At 42.7% G+C, this 15,587-nt stretch overlaps 1 long non-coding RNA gene across 1 annotated transcript; it reads left to right on the forward strand.

The window, feature by feature from the left end:
- The first annotated feature begins 1,421 nt into the window (after window positions 1–1,421).
- Window positions 1,422–9,579, forward strand: LOC130284048 (uncharacterized). The gene is made up of 3 exons (XR_008846910.1): window positions 1,422–1,543; window positions 9,062–9,161; window positions 9,494–9,579. It is a non-coding gene; the product is annotated as an uncharacterized LOC130284048 (long non-coding RNA).
- Window positions 9,580–15,587: the final 6,008 nt, after the last annotated feature.

Consider the following 15,587-nt stretch of genomic DNA (forward strand, 5'->3'; position numbering starts at 1 on the left):
ATAACAAAGTATTGAGTTTAACTTTTGTTATTGACCAAATACTTATTTGTCACCATACTTTGCAAATAAATTCTTTAAAAATCAGACAATGTGATTTTATGGATTTTTTTCTCATTGTATCTCTCATAGTTGAGGTATATCTATGATGAAAATTACAGGTCTCTCTTTTCTTAAGTGGGCGAACTTGCACAATTGGTGGCTGACTACTTTTTTCCCCACTGTATCTAGAGACAGCCGGATGAAGACATTTTAAATTTTTGTGTTTCCTCCTCTCTTTCAGAGAGCCATATCTTTTTATTCTCTATCTACAGGGCCCTATGCCTTGCCTTGTTTTTGTGGGACACCTTATATTTTATAATTGTTCTATTTATTGTGCCAAATATTGTACTTTGAAATGAAGAAAAAAAATCTTTGTGGGATGAAATATGGGAAAAAAATCTATCATTCTGTAGGTTTAATTTTTTAGGCTGTTCACCTTGCAGTAAAACATGAGATAGTTCTTCCTGTTCCTATGTAGGCCTAAAAGGTACATGGGTGCTGTTGTGATGACAACTTGAAAATCTAGTGTTACCGTAATAGTACTGACCTGAAAAATAAATGTAATTTTTACTGCATTGTGAACAGCCTAAAATGAAACCCCCAGAATTATTTTTTTCCCATATTTCACCCCACAAAGATAGATAGCAATCCATCCATTTTTCTTAGGGTTAATTTACACTGTCGCTAAATCGCAGGATCTTCTAACGTAGCTGCCCCCAGTGTTGCAAGATCCCTCTTTGTTCGGCTGGAGAAATTAGAAAACCACTTAGAAAATAAAAAAAAACACTTATCCTCTATCCCGATGCTTATGTTAGCCACTGCTATTCTGGTTGACGCCTCAGATGAGTCGGTCAGGATAGCAGCTAAATCTGCAGCATTGTCTAATTTTGTTAGAGGAGCCTAAGGCTATGTTCACACAGGCAATGTTCGCACAGAAAATCTCCGACAGCGGTGCGACAGCGCTAGTAACAGAGCGGTCTCATAGATAGCAATGCATTACGCGCAGAGTCCTCAGAAAGAAAAATAATCTATTCTTTCTGCGGACACCGGTATTTGAATTTCCACACCAGATGTTTCCTGCTACGTGAAATTCTGCTATCTGAACAGCACAGCAGAATCCCATTGAAATCAATATCACTCTGCTGCTGCAGAATCTCTGTGTGGAATTCCGCACAAAATTCTGCCGTGTGAACATAGCCAAGAGTTGTCAGGATGATGGGGGAGATTTATCAAAACCTGTGCAAAGGAAAAGTTGCCCAGTTGCCCATAGCAACCAATCAGATCACTTCTTTCATTTTGTAGAGGCCTTGTTAAAAATGAAAGCAGTGAGCTGATTGGTTGCTATGGGCAACTGGGCAACTTTTCCTCTGGACAAGTTTTGATAAATCTCCCCCGATATCCTTTCCAGGGCAACTTGTGTTTGGCCCAGTCCTGGATGACATTTGGGCACGTGCAGAGCAAAAGAAAGATGTTTTTACGGAGGAGAAAATCCCCAGAACTAAGAGTAATTTTTTTATTCCTTTACTAAAAATAAACAGTACAAAGAAAAAGTGGTAGATGGAGCTAACCAAAAGGGGGAAGCAAAGACAGAGTTTCTGCTTAACCTGTTGAGGAGGCAGAGCATAAATGTATGCCCTTGGCGTCTGGGATTTAACGATCTAAGGCGTACATTTACGTCCTGGTGCATTAACTAACTTTAAAGCAAGTGCAGGAACTTTTCAGAGCAGTGAATGTCAGCTACCATCGGAATCGCAGCTGCCTGTCATTCAACCATTAAAACGCTGCGATCAATGTCAATTATAATGGCGATTATAAAATGATGGCAGTAGCTCAGTGGAGCTTATCGTACCCCGCGACATGCTCGCAAGGGTTCGATAAGCTAACATAGTGGAGGAGGGTCCTCTTATCTGCCTCCTGCCGCCAATTAATACAACGATAAGCATAGTATTATACAGTGAATGCTATCTAATGATTGCATATGAAAGTCTTTAAAAAGTGTAAATAAAAGATTTTAAAGTCTCAAATAGAGATGAGCGAATTTACAGTAAATTCGATTCGTCATGAACTTCTCGGCTCGGCAGTTGATGACTTTTCCTGCATAAATTAGTTCAGCTTTCAAGTGCTCCGGTGGGCTGGAAAAGGTGGATACAGTCCTAGGAAAGAGTCTCCTAGCACTGTATCCACCTTTTCCAGCCCACGGGAGCACCTGAAAGCTGAACTAATTTATTCAGGAAAGGCATCAACTGCCGAGCTGAGAAGTTCGTGAGGAATTTTCCCTTTTTTCCCGTCTTATATAAGAGAAAAAAATGATATATTTGGTGTAATTGTCCAAACTATTAAAATTAATGATCCTGCATAGTAAACGGCAGGAATTACTAAAAAGTGATCAAAAAGTCCCATTTTAAAAATTGTACTGATAAAAAAAACTACAGCTAAAGGCACAAAAAATAAGCCCTCAAGTATCCTTGTATACAGAAAAAGAAAAAGTTATAGGGGTCAGAAAAGGACAATGTTATGCATATCAATTTTGTTTAAAAAAAAAAGAATTTTATTTTAGTACAATAATAAACTATATAAATTAAGTATTATTTCAATTACATTGACCTACACAGTAAGAGAACATGTCATTTTTTACCATGAAGTGTACTGCATAAAACTTGCAAAATTGCAGTTTTCTTATAAATTTCCACTCACAAATAATAATTATTTGGTTTTGGACATTTTATGGTTAAATGAAAGGTGTCATTACAAAGAAAATTGGTTAAAAAAAAAACAAGCCCTCCACACGGGTCTGTAGGTGGAAAAATTATGTTAAAAGGAGAGAAGGAAAAAACGAAAATACAGAAATAATGTTTTTTTTTTATTTATTTATTTTAAATGGTTAATCCCAACCCCTTCTATTAACCCGTACAGGACCCAGGGCGTATGGATACGCCTTCTGTACCTGGGTCTTAAGGACCCAGGGCGTACAGGTATGCGGGGACCGGACCGGGGTGACTGCTGATATCGATCAGCAGGCACCCCGCGCAAATACCTCCCATGTCGGCGATCGGCGCAAATCGCAATTGAATTCACACTTGCGATTTGTGCCTATTCCGGGTCATACGGTCTATGGTGCCCCGGAATATAAGGGGGATCGCGGTTGTCCATGACACCTACGATCCCCTGAAGGGATAGGAGTGAGGTGGCAGGGGTGCCACCCCTCCTATCCCTGCTATTGGTCGTCCAAAGCAATGACTAATAGCTGATCGGGGCGGGGGGGGTTAACTTTAGTTTTCCCCGTTTGGCCCACCCACAATAGGCCGGGCCGAACGGGGAATCCGAAGAGGACCGGGCGCCGAAGTCCACTTACCCATCGGTGGAGGCTGCGGTGATCGGCACGGGCGGCATGTCGTACGGCTGGATCCTACAGAAGCCGGTGAGTTGCCTAGCAACATCTGGAGGGCTACAGTTTGAGACCACTATACAGTGGTCTCTACACTGTAGCCCTTCAGGTGTTGCAAAACTACAACTCCCAGCATGCCCGACAGCTGTTTGGGCATGCTGGGATTTGCAGTTTTGCAACAGCTGGAGGTCTACAGTTTAGAGACCACTGCACAGTGATCTCTGTACTGTAGCCCTCTAGATCTTGCAAAACTACAACTCCTAGCATGTCCACACAGCTGTTTGCTGTCTGGGCATGCTGAGATTTGTAGTTTTGCAACATCTGGAGGTCCACAGTTTGGAGATCACTGTGCAGTGGTCTCTAACTGTAGCCCTCCAGATGTTGCAAAACTGCAAATCCCAGCATGCCCAAACAGCTGTCTCGGCATGCTGGGAGTTGTAGTTGTGTACCTCCAGCTGTTGCATAACTACATCTCCCAGCATGCCCTTCGGCACACTGGTTGGAAAATACTGAGTTAGGTAACAGAACTGAAGGTTTTCCAACCAGTGTGCCTCCAGCTGTTGCAAAACTACAACTCCCAGCATGCATGGTCTGTCAGTACATGCTGGGAGTTGTAGTTTTGAAACAGCTGGAGGTTTACAGGGTACATTCACACGGGCAGGTTTACAGTAAGTTTCCTGCTTCAAGTATGAGCTGCGGCAAATAGTTCGCCGCGGCGCAAATTTCTAGCGGGAAGGTCACTGTAAACCTCTGCCAGTGCGAATGTACCATAAAAACACTAACACATAATAAAGGGTAAAACACTACATATACACCCCCCTTACACTGTCCATCCCCCCCCCCCCCCCCAATAACAATGAAAAACTTATTGTACAGCAGTGTTTCCAAAACGGCGCCTCCAGCTGTTGCAAAACAACAACTCCCAGCATTTCCGGACAGCCACTGACTGTCCAGGCATGCTGGGAGTTTAGCAACAGCTGGAGGCACCCTGTTTGGGAAAGCGTAGAATACCCCTATGTCCACGCCTATGCAATCCCTAATTTAGTCCTCAAATGCGCATGGCGCTCTCACTTCGGAGCCCTGTTGTATTTCAAGGAAACAGTTTATGGCCACATATGGGGTATTTCCATACTCGGGAGAAATTGCACTACAAATTTTGGGGGGCTTTTTCTCCTTTTTACCCCTCATGAAAAGGAAAAGTTGGGGGTTACACCAGCTTGTTTGTGTAAAAAAAAAATTACACTAACATGCTGATGTTGCCAAATACTTTTTATTTTCAAAAGTGTTAAAAGGAAAAAAAAAGACCCCCAAAATTTGTAACGCAATTTCTCCTGAGTACGGAAATACGCCATATGTGGGCGTAAAATGCTCTGCGGGCGCACAACAAGGCTCAGGAGTGAGAGCGCACTATGTACATTTGAGGCCTAAATTGGTGATTTGCACAGGGGTGGCTGATTTTACAGCGGTTCTGACATAAACACAGAAAAAGAAATACCCACATGTGACCCCATTTTGGAAACTACACCCCTCACGGAACGTAACAAGAGGTATATTGAGCCTTAACACCCCACAGGTGTTTAATGAAAATTCTTCAAATTTGGATGGAAAAATGAAAAAAAAAATGTTTTTACTAAAATGCTGGTGTTTCCCTAAAGGGAAAATAGGAAAAAAAGCCCCCCAAAATTTGTAACCCCATTTCTTCTGAGTAAGAACATACCTCATATGTGGACATCAAGTGCTCTGCTGGCGCACTACAATGCTCAGAAGAGAAGGAGCACCATTGGGACTTTGAAGAGAAAATTTGTCCGGAATTGAAGGCCACGTGTGTTTTACAAAGCTCCCATAGTGCCAGAACAATGGGGACACACACACACACACACGTGACCTTATTTTGAAAACGACACCTCTCATGCAATGTAATAAGGTGTACAGTGAGCATTTACGCTCCACGGGTGTCTGACAGATTTTTGGAACAGTGGTCCATGAAAAATGTAATTTTTCATTTGCACAGCCCACTGTTCCAAAGATCTGTCAAACACCAGTGGGGTGTAAATACTCACTGCAACCCTTATTAAATTCTGTGAGGGGTGTAGTTTCCAAAGTGGGGTCACATGTTTGGGGGGTCCACTATTCTGGCACTATGGGGGCTTTGTAAATGCACATGGCCACCAACTTCTATTCCAACCAAATTCTGTCTCCAGAAGCTCAATGCCGCTCCTTCTCTTCTGAGCATTGTAGTGCGCCAGCAGAGCACTTGACGTCCACACATTGGGTATTTCCATACTCAGAAGAAATGGGATTACAAATTTTGGGGGTCATTTTCTCCTATTACCACTTGTAAAAATGTAACATTTGCGGAAAAAACTGCATTTTTGTGGGAAAAAAAATTATTTACACATCCAACTTTAACGAAAAGGCGTCGAACACCTGTGGGGTGTTAAGGCTCACTGGACCCCTTGTTACGTGCCTTGAGGGGTGTAGTTTCCAAAAATAGTATGCCATGTGAGTGGGGTTTTTTTGCTGTTCTGGCAGCATAGGGGCTTCCTAAATGCGACATGCCCTCCAAAAACCATTTCAGCAAAATTCGCTTTTCCAAAGCCAAATGTGACTCCTCTTCTGAGCATTCTAGTGCGCCAGCAGAGCACTTGACGTCCACACATGGGGTATTTCCATACTCAGAAGAGAAGGGGTTATAAATTTTGGGGGGCATTTTGTCCTATTATCCCTTGTAAAAAAAAAAATAATAATTTGAGGGAAAACCAGCATTTTACACATCCAACTTTAACGAAAAGTCGTCAAACACCTGTGGGGTGTTAAGGCTCACTGGACCCCTTGTTACGTGCCTTGAGGGGGTGTAGTTTCCAAAATAGTATGCCATGTGTTTTTTTTTTTTTTGTTGCTGTTCTGGCACCATAGGGGCTTCCTAAATGTGACATGCCCCCCAAAAACCATTTCAGAAAAACTCACTCTCCAAAATCCCACTGTCGCTCCTTCCCTTCTGAGCCCTCTACTGCGCCCGCCGAACACTTGACATACACATATGAGGTATTTCCTTACTCGACAGAAATTGGGTTACACATTTTAGGAAGATTTCTCTCCTTTTACCCCTTGTAAAAATTCAATAACTGGGTCTACAAGAACATGCCAGTGTAAAAAATGAAGATTTTGAATTCTCTCTTTCAATTTTCTGCTATTCCTGTGAAACACCTAAAGGGTTAACAAACCTTTTGAATGTCATTTTGAATACTTTGAGGGGTGCAGTTTTTATAATGGGGTCATTTCTAATAAGAAGGCCCTTCAAATCCACTTAAAAACTGAACTGGTCCCTGAAAAATTTCGATTTTGTGAAAAAATTGGAAAATTTGTGCTATACTTTGAAGCCCTCTGATGTCTTCCAAAAGTAAAAACATGGCAACTTTATGATGGAAACATAAAGTAGACATATTGTATATGTGTTTCAATATATAATTTATTTGGAATATTCATTTTCCTTATTAGCAGAGAGATTCAAAGTAAAAAAAAATAATAATAAAAATACAACATTTTCAATTTTTTCATAAAATTTTGGAATTTTTCACCAAGAAATGATACAAGTATCGACAAAATTTTACCACTAACATAAAGTAGAATATGTCACGAAAAAACTATCGGAATCAGAATGAAAGGGAAAAGCATCCCTGAGTTATTAATGCTTAAAGTGACAGTGGTCAGATGTGCAAAAAATGGCCGGGTCCTTAAGGGGTTAAAAAACAATGGTGGTCTTCATGTGGAAGGAAGGCTTTCTCTTTTCTGTCGCCAGTGGGAGGATTTTACCAATAATCCGTTTGTTTTGAACACCATTGAGTGCGGGTGCGGACAAGAGTTTCGCCTTCGAAGATTCTGTATTAAAGCTAGAGTCAGAAAAATGAAATCTTTGGATAGATGTATAAGATCTGCTTGCTTTAGGAACAATCGTTCAGGTTCCTCAGCTAGAAGGTGGTCAGGGTCACTACTTTCTCAGTTTCTAGTTCCCAAACCAAACGGTTCTTTCAGAATTATTAAAAATCTTGAAAAAGTTTATATATTTTAAACGGTTCAAATGGAAACCCTAAAGTCGACCATTCCTCTCATCCTGGAAGATGTCTGCATTGCAACATTAGAACAAAAGATGCGTATTTCCATCTGCCTATATGTCTGTCCCACCAAAAATATTGTAAGATTTGCAGCGGTACATGGACAATCTTCTAAAAATACCCCGTTCCCAAGATCTTCTTTTCCAGCATGTTCAACAGACCACAACTTTTCTGCAAGATCTCGGCTGGATCGTGAGTTTATAGGAATTAGATCTGACTCCATCAAGAAACAAAAACAACAAAAAAAACAGCTGGAGCTGATTTTAGACTCAGAAAATCAAATGATGTTCCTTGCCACAGACAAGATCTACTCTCTTTAGAGATGAGTGAACTTACAGTAAATTCGATTCGTCACAAACTTTTCGGCTCGGCAGTTGATGACTTTTACTGCGTAAATTAGTTCAGCCTTCAGGTGCTCCGGTGGGCTGGAAAAGGTTTATACATTCCTAGGAAAGAGTCTCCTGGGATTGTATCCACCTTTTCCAGCCCACGGGAGCACCGGAAAGCTGAACTAATTTATGCAGGAAAAGTCATCAACTGTCGAGCCGAGAAGTTTGTGACGAATCGAATTTACTGTAAGTTCGCTCATTTCTAACTCTCTTCAGCAACAGAAGAAATAATGCTTTATTAGAGGAAGACTACCATGATGAGAGGCAATGTCAATTCTGGGGTCATTAAAGGGGTTCTCCGGCCCTAAGACATGTTATTCCCTATCCAAAGGATGGGGGATAAGATGTCTGATCGTGGGGTTCCCCGCAATCTCTCATGCAGCACCCACCTGTCTCAGCTGCACGCATCGCTGGAGGCTCAGTGTCTGAAGCCTCACGTTAAGACGCCACCCACTGTGACATCACGCCCCGCCCCCTCAATGCAAGTCTATGGCAGGGGGCGTGACATCACAATACTCTGGCCCAATGGTCGTGAAGCTTCAAACACTGAGCCTCCAGCGCTGCGTGCAGCTGAGACATGTGGGTGCTGCATCCCCTTTTGATAGGGGATAAGATGTCTTAGGGCCGGAGTACACCTTTAACCTCATGTCACTTGGGAATCGTTCAGACCCAAAAATCCTAAAGGTGTGGAATTGCTCTCAGTCTTCTTTGGAAAAGAAGATTACAATTTTATACCAAGTAAAAACTTCTTTAAAATGGTTGCTTAAGAAGAAGAATATGACACGTGGTGTCCATTGGATTCTGCACCCATCAATAACAACAGATGTCAGCTTTTGAGGCTGGGGGGGGGGGGCTCATGTCTGAAACCTTCAGTTGCAGAGTCCCTGACTGACAATGGATTCTCAGTAGATCTAGTAAGGTGCCATATTTGAGACAGTTACACATTCTCTTATAATTATTTTCATAGGAAATTAAATAAGGAGTTAAAACAAAAGTACATAAAACCGTAAAGGGAATGTGTCCGCTATATTTGCTAAGAGCTGCAGACATGTAAAAGTACAGAGCAAATTGTAGCTTTCCTTGAGTTGATGGAGGTTACCAAACTTATAAAATCTCCTTTTCATTTCTTGGCCAAGTGTCGAGGAGGAGGAGCTGAGTTGCTCAAGTGACACAACCTGGCACGCCTCCTGACTTGCCCTCACCTCCCAGCCCCTCTTCAGAGCTCTGTATGTCAAGGTAAGGACAGGCGTGGGGACATGTTTTATTTATTTAGTTTTAAACTTAAGGAAACAGGAATCATAGAAAGAAACAAGAGACATACCTATGTTTAGTATGAATTATATCACTAACACAGGGCAATACAAAGAAATACAAAAGTACTCTGCTAAATGAGAACCATCAATGGATGGGGCCAATGAGCAAAGCCAGCCAATGAGTACATTTTTGTTTCCTTTATTTTTCTCCATCGTGAACACCATTATTTTTAAATTACAGGACACCCCATTTAATCTACAAAATAAGACCGGTGGAATTATGCAATGATCTCACATTTTGTCTTTTCCCATCAGTCCTGCTGTTCCATACACAGTCACACGTTATTATTCCAACCAAAATCAAAGGGAATGGAACACGAGAAAACGGTTATTGAAATCAGGTATTATTGTGTTTTTGCTTGGAGTTGTTGTGACCATTTCTATAAATAGAAATATGCATTTTTCTTCAGTGGGTACGGGAGCAAACACAATAAGCTGATATTTACTGGTTTCCTTAGCAGCCCACTTTATTGTGAAGACCAGGACAGGGCCAGCAGAGGTCTAGATAAGGTATAGAGTGCACTTTGGGGGAGCTTTTTAACATCCACATTATGGTCACAATGCCAAAACCTCCCATGGTTCTAAACAAACAGACTACAATCGCATACATTGGTGGACTAACAGAACAACTGTGGGAAGTCCTAGAAGTCAGGCTGTAGTGTGCAAAAATGTGCCCATGTTATAGCTGTGCAAAAGGCACAATGGGAACACGCAATATATTCTGATAAGGTTATATATATATATATATATATATATATAATATAATATATAGGAGAGCATATGTGAGGTCAGACGCTGATGTTGGACAAGAGAGTCTGGCCTATAACCTCTGTTCTAGTACATCCCAAAGGTGTTCAATGGAGTTGAGGTCAATGTCCTGTGTGGGCCAGTCAAGTTCTTCCATATCAGATACCCCCCACCCAAGACAAGTTACTAAGAACCTAAATGCTTTAACATCTCAGTAATACCACTCACAGGCGATGATGGGAACATCTTTCATGATATGACTTGTTTCAGCATTGGCCCCTATTACAGTACCATGCTGGAATATAGTGAATTCTGTAGAATAACCAATTCTCTTACAAATTTTTGTAAAGGCATCTGCATTGGTAGGTGACGGGTTTTATATACAACCTGTGACAATGATCAGGAGCTGGGGCCCAATATGTGTGTCCATATAATGTGTTTGTATCTATCTAAGGCTGCCTTCACATCTCGTTTTCCCCCTAAGGTTGACGGATCCGGCTGGGGGAAAACCGGGTGCTCCCATACCTCAGCCGGACCGGCGATGAAATCTATTTACTTAAATGAGCCGACCGGAGTCAAACGGTGACTCCGGTCGGCTCATTTTTGACCCGTGTCCGGTTTTATGACCGGACCTAAAACCGTAGTATTCAGCGCCGGTCTCAACCGATTTCAGCACCGGTTCACCTGGGGTTCGGGAGTGCCCGGTTTGCCCCTCCCCCAGCCGGATCCGGCAACCGTAGGCTGAAAACGAGGTGTGAATGCAGCCTAATGCACTTAAGGCTCTGTTCACTTGTACAGTATCCTTTGCATATTTGATGCGCAGGACTTGAAGTTGCAGATGTAATGCTGTGTAAAGTTATTGGGGGAGATTTATCATAACCTGTGTAGAGGAAAAGTTGCCCATAGTAACCAATCATATCGCTTCTTTCATTTTTAAAAGGGCCTGTGCAAAATTAAAGAAGAAATCTGATTGGTTTCTATGGGCAACTGGACAGCTTTTCCTCTGCACAGGTTGTGAGAAATCTCCCACATTTAGTTTACATTGAACTCTGCAGCATAAAATCTGCAGCTTCAAACTTGCGGCATCAAATGCGCAGTATACGTATAAATGAATACACCCTAAATAGGTTTTCTCACCAACAACACTTTTGGGGGTCCTGTGTCTTCCTGTTGTAATGTAGTGGCGGTCAGACACGGGTTCTGGAGCTCCATTCCACTCTGTGAGCCTGACAATGGTAACGACATCTGTATTCGGCTATCTTCTGTTTGTCAGACCTGTAGAGTTCAATGAAGAAACATTATACATATGTAATTTTCCATTCCAAAAGGGGGTGCAACATTTAAAGAAGCACTCCAGGTTTTGTTTTTGCCTATATCATGCACATGCATTATCACAAGTTCTACAGTGCATTTTACTTTATTCCAGTGCAGCTGCATCCATGTGATTTTATTTCTCTAATTTGGTCAAGTGCTCACAAGTCTGACTCCAAATCTTCCAGTGCCTAATGATTACAACAGGATGTCCGACTCTACAGGATGACATCATCACCTACCCGATCCCTTCCTCCTTGCTCTCAGACCCCTCACAGCTTCATCTGCAATGTCTATGGGATCAGCTCCCCTGAGGCTGTGTTCACACATTGGCCCTCATTTACTTAGAAAATCGGGTTGTAAGTCTATGTTGCTTTCTTACCCGACTGCATTTTTCCCCTGGTATTTATTATTATGTCGCATCCTGTTTGTCGCACGTGGGTTTTGTAGGTTTTGGTTTCCAACTCCTCTGAGTTGTCGGGAAAAAATCCACAACAATTCAACAAATTCGGGTTGGAATTATAAATACGTGGGAAAGCTCAGAAATGTCGGGTTACGCCCCTTTTTCGGGTTTGGGAGAATACACATCGGGTCCGTCGGGAAAAAATGTTGCATCGTGTCGCAGACTGGCGCACGATGTCTGCGACATGTCGCAGACAAAGATGCGCCAAAAAAACCAGACAAAAGAAGTCAGGTTTAGAATAGTAAATGAGGGCCATTGTGTTTTTTTGCTGTGATTTTCCCCAAATCATGGCAAAAATAGAGATTGTGCTGCATAATCTCAAAGAGAACAACAACCAAAGCTAGCACTGCCGTTGCTACTAGCAACCAGCATAGAGAAAGAACCAATAACTAGGTCCATAAAGCATACTGAGACAGGTATAGGTGTTTCAACAGCGCTACACGCTAGATTGGCCTGGCGAAGCGCTTAGGGGCATGTAACGGTCCGTGGCCCAACGTCTGAAGCTCCCCCCGTATCCATCTGCCGCCTACCTGCTAGGACTGATCGGAGTCTGTGTTCGTACACGTCTGGCTGAACTGCCTAACATCCACACGGTGAGCGCTCCGCTAATTTCTCTTCATGTGAATGTGGAGAGATTGTACTGCAATTGTGCAAAATATAGTAAAAACATGTCGTTTTTACCACGATTTTGGAAAACTGCTGCTAAAACAGCTTACATGCAACTTAAAATTTGTAACAAAAATGCTATAAAAATTCAACAAGTGAACACAGCCTAAAAATGTCAAATTTTTATTATAGGTCAACTCACTTTCTCCTCATGGCAATATTTCTCTCAAAAACTCACTGAGTAAGAAAACGCATCTGAACAATACAGTCTAAACTGACCCAAACCCACTGATGAGTGGATCTGGGATACCGGAGACACTGGGGGAACACAGGATGTAAGTTAAGGTGTATTTGCTTTATATCTGACAGAATGTACAAACGCCCTACCTAGGGCTGGGCGGTATTACCAAATGTGTGTATCACAATATTTTTGTAACTTTTGGCGATTCCACGGTATATAACGGTATTTCCTCCTCCTCTCCTCCCCTTCCCCCAAAATTATCAGCCCAGCGCTGCCCCCATCGGGGTAAATACGTCACCCGCAAGCACTGCCCTCCTCATTCTGTTTGTTGCGGCCGCCGACGCTGACACTCCATACTGTGTAAACAAACAAAGGTAAACAAAATAAACTAACGCATGTTCAGACGTGGACCTTAAGCTGGGGACGGGAACGTCAGAGAGCTGTCAGCCTTTCACCGGCCGCAGCGATGTTCCGCCTCGCCCGGTGATAGGCTGAGCGCACTGTCATGTAAGGAGCTCTGGCCGGCTTTTTATATGACAGTGGGCTCAGCCTATCAGCGGCCGAGGCGGAACATCGCTGCGGCCGGTGATAGGCTGACGGCTCTCCGACATTCCCGTCCTCAGGAAGCAGATGAGGCTGGTACCGGTCTAACGGGAGGTGACTTGAAGTTTATTTTGTTTATTTTATGCAGCCCGGGCATAGGGATACCGTACAGTATAGAGCAGTGGTCTTCAACCTGCTGGACCTCCAGATGTTGCAAAACTACAACTCCCAGAGTTGGCTGTCCGGGCATGCTGAGAGTTGTAGTTTTGCAAAATCTGGAGGTCCGCAGGTTGAAGACCACTGGTATAAAGTGTCAGCGCCGGCGGCCGCAACAAGCAGGACAAGGAGGGCAGCGCTTGTGGGTGACATGTGAGTATTTACCCCGATGGGGACAGCGTAGCGCTGGGCTGATTCATTCATTCCTGTGGGGGAGGGGCCAAACTGGTATTGCGGTATGGGTTAAAATTCATATCGTGCAGCACAAAAATTTCGGTATTCGGTATGAACCGGTATACCGCCCAGCCCTAACCCTACCTCCGGATGACCACTTTCACATGAACAGTAAAAAAATATGATGCCAATTTTTTTTTTCTCTATATTTGTGCCACTAAATATTATACAGTAATTTATGAAAGGTTTCCAAAAAAAAAAAAAAATATTTCCCACATAAAACAAAGCCATTTCACTTCCCAAAAAGGAAAGAAGGAAAAGGAAGGCTGCTAAAATACAAATAGTCAAAAATGTTAAAAAAAAATAAATGTCAGGCATTAAGGCCTACACAGGCCTGATCATTATGGGATGGAAAAAACAAAAAAATACCTGAAACTCTCCCTTTACGTAACAAGGCCGGTGTAAACCATTTGTGTACTTGAATCCTGTCGGTATTGTTCATCGGTTCCTTTAAGGTGTTTCAGGTTTTTTCTCCTTTTCTTTTGACAGGTGAAAAGAATTGTGAAGTGCTAAACATTCAGCTAAGAGTGAAACTCATAGAAAACATTACAGAACTCTTTATAAACCAGTCAAACGAAACACTGAAATGTATTTAAAATAAGACTATATGAAATGAAGGTCATATACCCGGCTTATTTATGCAGCACTGCGCTGTGTGCTCGTGATGTGGTGGCGGCAGCCATTGTTGGTTGAACACCAAGCATTCAAAGTCTTGTCATCTTTTCTACATTGTTCAGTGGGGTTTGATGAGACTTTACTCACAGCCTGTTATATAGCAGCCATTTCCTACTGAATATTCTTTGTGTTCCCGCTGGCGTCTCGGAGCAGGAAGAACACTGCAGTAATGACTGGTTTATGCCGAGATTATCTGGTTTGGTTTCTAGCACATCTGCTCTCTCACTCCATTTCTCCAATATATTGGTAGTGATTAGTGACAATGATGTGAGACCCTCCAAGATTGACTGAAGTATATCAAGTGAAAATTGCTCCAAAAATGAGATTCAAGAAATTGTTCCAACCATTTTTCCAAATTTCCTGTGGAGAGCAAGAATATATGACAGTCTCTGTATTACTTGACAGCTTAAAAGACACTTCTTGCAGACCTCTTGACCATTACAGCAAATACTTAGCTGGAGATAATGGTTGTGGTTGTGTTTTAATTCATATGATATAGGCAGGTAAAATTTTGCTGTATCCAAAGCAGTGTTTCACAAGTTAAATGGGTATTCCGGGATCTAAACTTTTACCCCCTATCCAGAGGATAGGGGATAAAATGTTGTCTGATCGTGGGGGCCCTCAGCTGGGACCCCCCTATTTCCCTGCAGCACCCGCATTGTATTCGGGGCTGCGTCTCCGGTGTCTGAAACTTCCGACGCCCCCTCCATTCATGTCTGTGGGAGGGGGCGTGACGTACTTTACGTCCCTTCCCAAAGACATGAATAGAGGGGGCGTGATCTCACGTCTCCAGTCTCGGAAACTCGGAATTTTCCGACACTGGAGACGCAGCCCCGAATACAATGCTGGTGCTGCAGGGAGATCGCGGCGGGGTCCCCTCTGGATAAGGGATAAAAGCTTAGATCCCGGAATACCCCTTTAAGAATACATAAAAATGTGCATTACTCCCCTCCCCTCAGCCTCCTCCCACATACAGTTTCATATAATTACCATCATGCTGCTCTCTTCAGCCTCCCCCAACATACAGTCCTATGAAAAAAATGCATCAACCCCCTCTCCTCAGGCCCTCCAACATACAGTATCATATAAATAACACCATTTACCTCCCTGCAGCCTTTTCCAACTTGCAGTCTCAGGTAAATGGCATCATAGCCATACCATGGTGTACTTCACCTCTCTGTTCCTCAGCATTCACATGTACTTCTTCCTCCAGCCTCGCCATGCGGCTTCTGCAATTATAGGATGTCCTACTCCTGCCTGTGAAATGTTGTAGCTGTAGCAAGCAGCAACATTACTGCCCTGTTGGTTGTGCC

Source organism: Hyla sarda, chromosome 8 (genome assembly GCF_029499605.1).
Source record: "Hyla sarda isolate aHylSar1 chromosome 8, aHylSar1.hap1, whole genome shotgun sequence".
NCBI lineage: Eukaryota > Metazoa > Chordata > Amphibia > Anura > Hylidae > Hyla > Hyla sarda.